Source organism: Rattus norvegicus, chromosome 1 (genome assembly GCF_036323735.1).
Source record: "Rattus norvegicus strain BN/NHsdMcwi chromosome 1, GRCr8, whole genome shotgun sequence".
NCBI lineage: Eukaryota > Metazoa > Chordata > Mammalia > Rodentia > Muridae > Rattus > Rattus norvegicus.
Window position 1 is genome coordinate 261,015,786 of NC_086019.1, and position 10,363 is coordinate 261,026,148.

At 40.8% G+C, this 10,363-nt stretch overlaps 1 pseudogene; it reads right to left on the reverse strand.

Annotated features, from left to right (window-relative positions):
• Positions 1-5,639: 5,639 nt before the first annotated feature.
• On the reverse strand, positions 5,640-8,826 carry Nup133-ps1 (nucleoporin 133, pseudogene 1; annotated as a pseudogene).
• Positions 8,827-10,363: the final 1,537 nt, after the last annotated feature.

Here is a 10,363-nt window from a genome sequence, read left to right on the forward strand (position 1 = left end):
CTTGAGTTTCATTTGTTCTAGGCATCTAGGGTAATTCAAGCATTTGGGCTAATAGCCACTTATCAGTGAGTGCATACCATGTATGTCTTTCTGTGATTGGGTTAGCTCACTCAGGATGATATTTTCCAGTTCCAACCATTTGCCTACGAATTTCATAAAGCCGTTGTTTTTGATAGCAGAGTAATATTCCATTGTGTAGATGTACCACATTTTCTGTATCCATTCCTCTGTTGAAGGGCATCTGGGTTCTTTCCAGCTTCTGGCTATTATAAATAAGGCTGCGATGAACATAGTGGAGCACGTGTCTTTTTTATATGTTGGGGCATCTTTTGGGTATATGCCCAAGAGAGGTATAGCTGGATCCTCAGGCAGTTCAATGTCCAATTTTCTGAGGAACCTCCAGACTGATTTCCAGAATGGTTGTACCAGTTTGCAATCCCACCAACAATGGGAGGGTCTCATTTTTTAAATAATGTTCTTGCTTAAAATAAAGGAGAGCCATTTGTCCATCAAAATATCAAACTGAGCTCAGTTGTTCAGTTTCTTCTGTGTTTATTTCACACATAAAAGTAAGGTCAAAGGTTAGTGTAAAGAGTGACGGCAAACTTCCTGGTCGGGATTAGACATAGTATTTGCCTGCACCACAATGCCAACAGCTGCAAACACACTTTTGGTTACCTTAGTGTGAAATCCCCACAGTAGGGATTAGAAGCAACATTATAGCAGAAAATAATTTTCCCAAGACTCTAGGTACCAATTTTCTAGAAACCAGGCAGGAGACACAACATTGTCTCTAATAACCACCATTAAACAACTGTAGCATAATATTGCTAACAAAAGACATGCGGCAACCAGAGAAAATTGCCTTCGGTAAAATTTATTCCACTAAATCACTGACCTGACTAACATTTCTTTCATGTAATATAGGAGGGACTGGAGCGCAGCTTCTAGTAATTGTTGCCAACGCTGAGGAAAACAAGTGGCTCTGTGAGATTTAATTCCTCCAGACTTCCTTGGTAAAGATCCTATTTATTTGCATTATAGCAAAATACGGGTGACCTGAAACATCTATGCAACCCCTTTGGCACTTTCAGGTCCTGGATTTTCCTTGGTTTTATTTATTGCTAAAGACTCTGCTGTCTTCTTTCACATTAATTTAGATCGTTAAACACAAAACATTTTTAAAACATTAAGGATGCTGCCTAGCTATTGTAGGCTGCATTATCCTGTGATGGTGGATATGGATTTTCAACTTGACAGAATCTAGAAAGAAACTCCAGGAATGTCTATGAGGGAGTTTCTAGATTAAGTGAAACTTAACAACTCCCATTAAATATATTCTTAAGTCCACTTTCCCTGGCCTGGTGTCCTGGAATACATTTTAAAAAGTAAATAAAAGTGAGCTAAACACAGAAGTCCTTCTTGCTGCTGCACTGTAAAATGATCAGGGGCTTGAAGGATGTGGCTCCATGTTTTCTCCATCATGATGCACTGTATCCACAAACTTTGGCCAGAATGACCCCTTTCTTCTTTAAGTTGCCTTTTATTTTCTTCTTTTTTTCTTTCACTGGATATTTTTTATTTATATTTCAAATGTTATCCCCTGTCTTGGTTTCCCCTCTGGAACCCCCCTATCCCATCCCCATCCCCCTGCTTCTGTGAGGGTTCTACCTCACCTACCCACTCTCTCCTGCCTCCCCGCCCTGACATTCCCCTACACTGGGGCATCAAGTCTTCACCAGACCAAAAGCTGATGTCCCCACTGATGTCCAACAAGGCCATCGTCTGCTACACATGCAGCTGGATCCTTGGGTTATTCCACGTGTGCTCTTTGGTTGGTGGTTTAGTCCCTGGGAGCTCTGGAGTATCTGGTTGGTTGATACTGTTGTTCTTCCTATGGGGTTGTAAACCCCTTCATCTCCTTCAGTCCTTTCTCTAACTCCTCTATTGAGGACCCTGTTGGCTGTGAGCATTCGCCTCTGTATTTGTTTGTCTCTGGCAGAGCCTTTCAGGAGACAGCTATATCAGGCTGCCATGAGCATGCACTTCTTGTTATCTGCAATAGTGTCTGGTTTTGGTGACTATATAGGATGGATCTCCAGGTTAGGCAATCTCTGGATGACCTTGTCTTTGTCTCTGCTCCACAGTTTGACTCTGTATTTCCTCCTGTGATTGTTTTGTTCCCCTTTCTAAGAAGGACAGAAGCATCCACACCTTTGTCTCTTAAAGTTGTTCTACTACAGCAGTAAGGAAATTAACTAATATACCTCCTTCCCACATAGAATAGCTGTTCACTTGATCCCATGAGATGCAGAGGAAGCCCAGTCATGGTGACTGAGTTTTCTTCAGCATCAACTAGAATGGCCTCCATCTTGATATTTTGGCTTCCATTATCACTCACAGAATGTCATCTCCCCAATACCTAAAGTACTAAAACATATCAGTTTTCTTGTCAGTAGATGAGAGGAATACAGGGAACGGATCTCAGGTATTAGTAGGTGAAGGGCGAAAAATGCACATGTGCTGAAAGGTTGGCAAAAATGAAGCTCAATCCAACATTCTTGTCTGCATGCGGCTGACAGAGGAGCTGGCATGAACTGAAAAATAGATTCCACGGACTGAGAGTGAGGGAATCCCATATCACAAGGATGCTTAGTGTGAAAAATCTAGCCAATGTTAGCACTCCATTTTGAGATACTAGGTACCCAGCTAAAATTTTGTTAGAAAATAAGCATACTTCTAGAAAATAAAGTTAAACATTGTTACTTATGATTATGTGATAGTTTCCTGGATCTCTTGAGTTCTTAGCATAGCGCAAACTTGAATGAACTTGAACTCGGGTATCCTGGCAAGCAATCTTTTTATATACCTCAAATTTCTATTTATTTTACAATAGTTTCTTCTGTTGAATATTGTTCATGTGCCTTCCTGAAATTCCACCTTGTTCATTATGTGGTGTTCCTATCTTTTGAATACCTATCTTGCTCATGTCTAGCTGTTGCTTGTGATCTTACAGGTGTTGATTTTTCTTCTATCTAAATTGATATATCTATCCTTCTAGTGTCTAACAAAAAGATGTCCTAGCAGCTATAGATTTCTTTATCTGTATTGTGGAATGGTTTTATTTTTCCTTTAATTTTAATTGATAGTTTTCTGGGCTTAATAGTCTGGATTGACAGTGAGCTGCCATTGTATATGAGTATTTATATTACTAATGTGATACCCAGTCTTCCAAATAATATTTTGAGTTATTTGTTTCTGATAAATTTTGATTCTATACTTACCCTTTTAGTACATTCCTTCTAACTTACTAATCTACTCTTTACAAACTCTAACTCTAGCTTTAGCTGGAGAATGTGGCTTCACCATATTGTAAATATGAACACATAAGCAGCCAATGATAAGTGAATTGTAACCACTCCTTCTTCAATAGAGCATTGTTTTCCAAAAGTAACATCAAATTCATGTGACGAATAGTTATAGTCAGCATAAACAATTAGGAGATGATGAATTTAAGGTGTTTAAAACAGATTGTGCCATAATCATTGCTCTAAGAAGTATCATTGGAAAACAGAGCTAAGAGATGAAAGAGAGTCTAATTACAATCTAAACTACCAAGATGTGGGAGATTTAAATTCTTCCATTATCAATCTAGAAATGCATCATTGTGTGATACATTAAAACTAATCAATGAACTATTACGTCCTATCATATGCATCTTGGAAATACATCTTGATTCTCACTACCTCTCTTGTCTCACTTTAATCCTTAGTCCATGCTCCCTTAATTTCTTCTTTTGTTATTGCAATAGCCATCAATTTCTAGTCCTTTCTTCATCCCTACCACATCCCTAGGACCAAGGTGTTACCTGGTATGCCTCTATGACAAAATTTGATTAAATTTCCAATCTAACTACAAGACATTCAAGGATTGGAAAATTTTTATAGGATCTGTGATGAGTTCAGATAATTTCTTCCTTTCCATCAAATAGGAAATAAAAGGAGATTACTCTGGGAAAGTACTAAGCACTGTGACTTTTAAAAGCATGGGGGTATTTTAATCCTAAAGATGACTTCTGAGAAAACTATGACTATGACCCTTTAAAGTCCCAGTCTTTTGTAACCAATTAGTGCCATAGATTTTTCTATGAAGTTGATTTCACTCTTAGCAAAACAGAACAGTCCGTTCAACACTGAGCCTAGTAATCTGCACTGGAGACATTCCAAATACAAGAAGGCTTTGCAAAATGATTTTATATTTCTCCTCTGTGTTCCTGGATCTGTCCTAGGTATTTTTCTAACATTTCAATATGATATCCATTCAAAATTTTCCCTTGAAAAGTTGCAACTGTTTTCTGACATATAGAAGTGCAAATAATGTTTTTTTTCTTACTAATCAATGTTTAAACTATGCTAAATGTATTTTAGGCACTAAGTTTGAGCCTCAAAGTTACATACTGCTTTATAATTCCATTTATGAAAGTTTTGGTACATACATGCAAGTGTTGATGTCTATCTTTGAAAGATATTTTTAATATATAAAATATATAAAAAATTAAAAATGTTTGAATATGACATAGTTTATTCCTGCTAAAAAGACTAGAATCTGACATGAGAACTTTGATCAAAGTAAAGAATGTTGGAATTTTTACTAAGCAAAGAAAGAACTGCATATCTGGAGTGAGTACTAAAGATAGGACTGGAAAAAAGATAAAACCAAGTGAGTAAATGATTGAATTATAGATGCATAATCTGTGGGTCACAGAAATTTTCAAAAACGATCAAGCATAAGAGAGTGTAAGACACAGATATCAAGCTGTAAGGTGCTACTCGGAGAAAGAGCTACATTAAAGTCCCCTGGTGTGTAAGCCTAGTGTGATGGCACATGCCTGAGCTTCCAGCAAGCAGAAGGGCAAGTAGGAGAACCAGAAGTTCAAGGTCCTCTTTGAACATCTTGGATCCTATACTGAGTTCAAGTCTAACCTAGGCTACATTACACCTATATTAAACCCTTCCTCAGCAAAGAAAAACAGTCGGTAGTTTCTTTTCTTGAACTGCATTCTCAAGGTTTCCACCCCTTGAATAAAGGCCTCAGATCATTCTAGAGCAGATGCATGCAACCAGGCAACCGGCTACCGTACTCTTGCCCTTGCATTTCAGCATTCGCAGCTGCATTAACATTATTGCTGCTATGACTCTCTACTTCCCCTCACAGAATTTTATTAGTTGCTGGTTTGCCTCTACATATGAGGTGGGCAATTAGTCTACTGTGAGTTTAAATCTCAGTTTTAGTAACTTGTTTATTCATAAGTTTAACCAAGTTACTGTACCTTCTTGAGAAGTACTTTCCGTTTTTCTTAAAGAAGTACTTATTTTTAATCTGTATGACTGTTTTGCCTGCTTGCGTATACGTTCAGCGTGTTCATATCTGGTGCTCACAAGAACTCAGAAGAGGGTGTGTCTTGCCATGGAAATAGAGTTATAAATGGTTGTGAGCCACTCTGTGGGTGCCAAGAACAGAACCTGGGTCCAAGACCATCTAGTGTTCTTTCTTTTTTTCTTCATTAAGTTTTATGTCCTTGATATTTTTTTGTAAACAAATATTTATACAAATTTTGGAAACAACCATTTCTACAAATGTCACATCTGTCCCTGGGTATAATATTCATAATTTGCTTCTAGAACAAAGTCAAAGTAAGAGTTGTACTTGAGGCTTCCCAGCTCTGCCTGCAGCAGGTCCTTCACCTCTGGCATGTCTTGCCTGAGTCGGAGGCCATCTTTTATAAGTTTCTGCAAGATCTTCACAAACACACTGTGTTAAGACACTTGATTGGATCATCTTTGCCATCTGAACCAAACCAGTCATCTCAGCACAGTGATCTGCACAGAATGTCCAGCTTCAGGTCACCAATGCTCCTATCTTCTTCTTCATCAATGTAAGTCGAAGGCGTTCCTGAAATCATACTCATTGGCTCGTCTGTGTTCTTCACGAATATGCAACAGACTGATGAGTTGTGGTGCAGTCAACGCAGGCATTGCGCTAAGATTCAGTTTTCTCTGTCAGCAGATGCTCTGTTGGGGCCTCCTGGTGTAGCAGGAAGGGCTCTTGTTCAGCCATGGCTTCAGTCTTCTCTTGTAGTGTGTCCTGTGAGGGTCTGAAGCTAATGCAGCCAGTTTATTCAAACCAAGAAGGTTTTTCTTTCCTTTGCAAAGTAACAACTTTCCACATTTGCCAAAACCCAGCAGTGTTGTACAAGCCTTTTCTGATTCTTGACTATTAGTTTCATGTAACCAGATGAGATGCTCATGGGCTTGCAAAAAATTTGCTAACTGGCCTTGCTGAGAAACAGGTTGAGGTAACAATTTACCCTACTTTCCTTTGTCCAGATACCAACAAAGAGAAAGTCTGAAAAATTTCTGGTCACGAACTGGGTCATGCAGCTCTGGAGTCAGACCTGGTTGTTCATACATCTGAGTCAGGATACCAAAGTCACAGTACTTCCCTTCTGGAGAAGGTGCCCATAGGTGCTGCCCTAGTGTGAGAAGGGGAGAGAGGAGTTCCAATCGTTTCTGCTGGTATTCCACTCCCAGACTGGTCACTGGATTTCTCTAGAGACTCCAGCTGAGAAACGTAACTGTTCAGGAAGCAGTCAAAGCAAAGAGCTTTTGTTTAGATGGTAATGAGTGGGCAGCCTGTAGCATGTTCTTGAGACTGTCTTGACATTGATTGCCAGGTCTGCCCACTCCTGAGACACAAATGCAACATCACGAGGCACTCAACGATAATGTCCACCTGGGACACCTCTGGAAAGAAGACATCAGCAGGAGTCAGGCTAGGGGTTTTGGGGGAGACCTAGGACTCCCTATTGTTCAAGGCAAGCAGGAGAGCTGCGTTCACCAGGTCTGGCAGTCAAGAGTGGTGGTTTTTGATGGCAGCTGACAGCTTTTCTGCATGTTCATGGCTCTTGCTCTGATTGAATAAGGACCCAGACATCTAAACAAGCTGACTCAGTGAAGGAAGCCCGCCAAGAGGTCGTGAGTTTTCATCTTGTCGTCCAGCTGGTGCAGAATGATCAGTGAGGTGTTGCTCAGCCCGGGGCCTCCTGGGAGACAGACTCTGCCCAGTGTGGGTCTGAGGTTGGGTAGTCATCTATCGGTCCATGCTGAATTGAGTCAACTCCAAGTCAGTTTGACAGGAAAACAGCTCATCACCCATCATCTGAGCGCCACCCAAGTCTTACCTACAGTACTGTAGAAATGCAGTTCTAAGGAGTTTCCTCTTGTCTTCATGAGTTACAGCTTCAGGGGTGTTTGTTTGTTTGTTTGTGGTGATCTCAAAAAAACATACTCTTGCTACCCTGTCCACCAACTGAAGAGGACAAAGACTCTTCCAGTTCTTCTCTAAAAGGGATACATTTCCCCTTGGAGTGACAGACACCAGACCTCTGTTCCTAAAGAAAAGGATAGGAACAGCACCATGGGAGTCAGTCCCCCAAATGCATTCTACTTGAATATCAAAGACAATTTTATCCTGAGGGAGAAAAACCTTCCCAGTTCCTGTGGAGCACACAAAGACAGCACTGTCCGTGGAAAGGTAGGTCACCTGGCTTGAAAAATTCCGCACCATCAAGAGACACGTACTCAGGTCATCAGACGGGAAAGGTGGGTTATACCGAGTCCCTTCTAGAATGACACCATGTGACATCTGGTTACTGTTGTCTTCCACCGTGATCACAGAGTAATAGAGAAGACAGGGGATGTCTGCTGCTACCAACATCGGAAGCCCATCACACTATTGTTTCAAGTGTAAATGTTGAATGTTGACCCCTTTTTAATAGATTCATAGTTACTGTCAGACCCACAAATGGCATTGGTGATACTCTCTCTCCTTCAGGATTCTGTGCATATCCCAACTGTGAATCTGCTTCTCTGAAGAGTCAATCATCCAGTTCCCATCTCGGGATGTTTGAACTCATCATAATGTAAAATCTTGATCTTCCTCTATCCCACAGAACATTGGTCAGCATGAGGTCACTAGTAGGGGACAGAAACCCCAAAGAGATGAAACTCTCTGGCCAATCTCTGAGAGCACACCTTAGCCCTGGGGCAGGACATGCTGGTGAATCTTTCCTGAGCTCTCAGGAAGCAGTCGCATCGACTGGCTCCCCACAGGGGACAGGATAAAACTTCCTCCCTGCACTGCTGTCAGGAGCCTGCACATCTTCTCTCTCCTCCCAAATCTACACATGTTTCTGAGTAGGTGTATTGCCTTGTGAGTCTGGGTCAGTAGTGGATAGACCCTCTTTGACAGCAACCATGACAGAAACAGCCTGAACAGAATATACTTCACCTGAGGTTGCAGCATAAGACAGTGGAACCAGGTTATCGCTCCAGTGGAAATCACTAGGGAACAGCTGGAGTTCTTTGCAGATAACTTAGTGACAGGCAACATAGCAATCTTCCAAAGGAGGAGCTTCTCTTTACTTACCAGGCAGGCCCACCCACCTTTATCGATGTGGGTGATCATCAACCTCAGCCATCATTAGGGCTTCCATGATCTTAACAGGGAGTGATGTTCCAAACACTCTCATGTTGTAGTTCACAGACTCTGATATGGGGTGGTGGGGGAATATCCGAGTAGGCATTCCTCTAGAGCACACTGAGCTGCGCTGGCTTATCTGTGAAAACAGCACACTCGAGCTAACCACAAACCCCAGAGACCGACCTCTCCTGCTCTCTCTAGGAGTGGATGCAGCCCAATTCTGACTAGTGGACCCATCTACTAGCTGGCCCCCCGGGTTAGTGGAGAGGAAATAGCTGGAAACATGTCCACAGAGAGCGTGGTAGAAGCTGCACTCGTGGGCCCAACTAGTGCTCTTAACTACTTAACCATTTCTCCAAGCCAGAGAAATACTTTCTTCTTACATAAAACACTCAGGGCTATTAGCATTCTACTCATAGCATTACTATAATAATAATAATTAGCATTAATATAGGTAAAATGCATGTTCAACTATGCTATCTCTAGGAGGAGGGGGACAACATTTGAAATGTTAATAAAAATTAATTAATAATAAAAACTCAGGCCTCTAAGTTGGGCTCTCATGCTAATCATCATCATCACCACCACCACCAACACCACCACCAACACCACCACCATTGTCATCATCAGCCCCATCGTGTAGGCAATGGCATTCACACTCTTTAGATAGACTGTTTGGAAATAAACATAAGTATTTTGGTTTTGTTGTTTATTTTTTTAACTCAAAATCTCAGGGTGTACGTGTTTCCTCTCTCTCTCTCTCTCTCTCTCTCTCTCTCTCTCTCTCTCTCATTATTAGGTTTTGCATAGAAACTGTTGATTATCAGTTTCAGGGAAAATGTTTTTTAGCACACAAATATTATTTAGGTTCTTCTTCCACAGTTACACAGAGGTACATGGTGCTTGCTGCTTACTGTAACACCAGCACCAGCACCAGCACCAGCACCACCACTCTCACCTTTGTGTTTTATTTTGTGACCTACTGAGTTTTACCAGAGCCATCTTTGTGACTATGGGTTTATAAATATCCAATGGTACCTAGTAGACATATACATGGGTAGGCATATGACAAAAATGACATTTTCCCCTAGTAAGTGAGTGGCTCAAAAAGGAGAGAGAGGGCATCATAAACTTCATCCAGGTTCAGTCTGTCATGATACAGGACTGAACAAAGAACAAACAGCTCTTGGGGAGCTCAGTCATGAAGACAGCATAGTGAAGGAACAGGAACGCAGTCATTCATTTCTTTCCATAGGTGTTACTGAAAGTGTGTTGTTTTTTTTTAAACTGCATATTAGAAGATTAGCAAAGAAAAATGGAGAAAGAGAACCAAGGTATCACACGACCTAAATTTACACTTAATTTATTCCATCTGATACGGCCGAGTTAACAATCGGGTATCAAAGTAGATGATTTTCATTTGAAAGAAGCCTTTTATTTCCAACATCAAAATTTCTTAGGCGAAAGATAAACATATCCTCTCAGGAGGAGTGGGCTTTTCTGTATGAGAAACACAGCCCAGCACAGACTATCTCAAATGTTTTATAGCCATTTAAGCTTAGATTAAACGTTGCTTTTAGAGATTGTCTCCTGTGTCAGGCAGTGATACCTGATATAAATTTAGAGAAAAGCAGAGCAGAAGACCTTCCTCTCATTTTTATCTTTAAGCTTTGGATGTTACCACTACCCTTGTCCTATTCTTGAGAACCCCATAAAGAAATTATAACACTAATTCATGGAGATGGTGGAGCCCGCACTTGACACTTGCTCACAGGTATGAAGGAATGGACTTTCTTACTACCTTGCAAATCACTGGTATAAG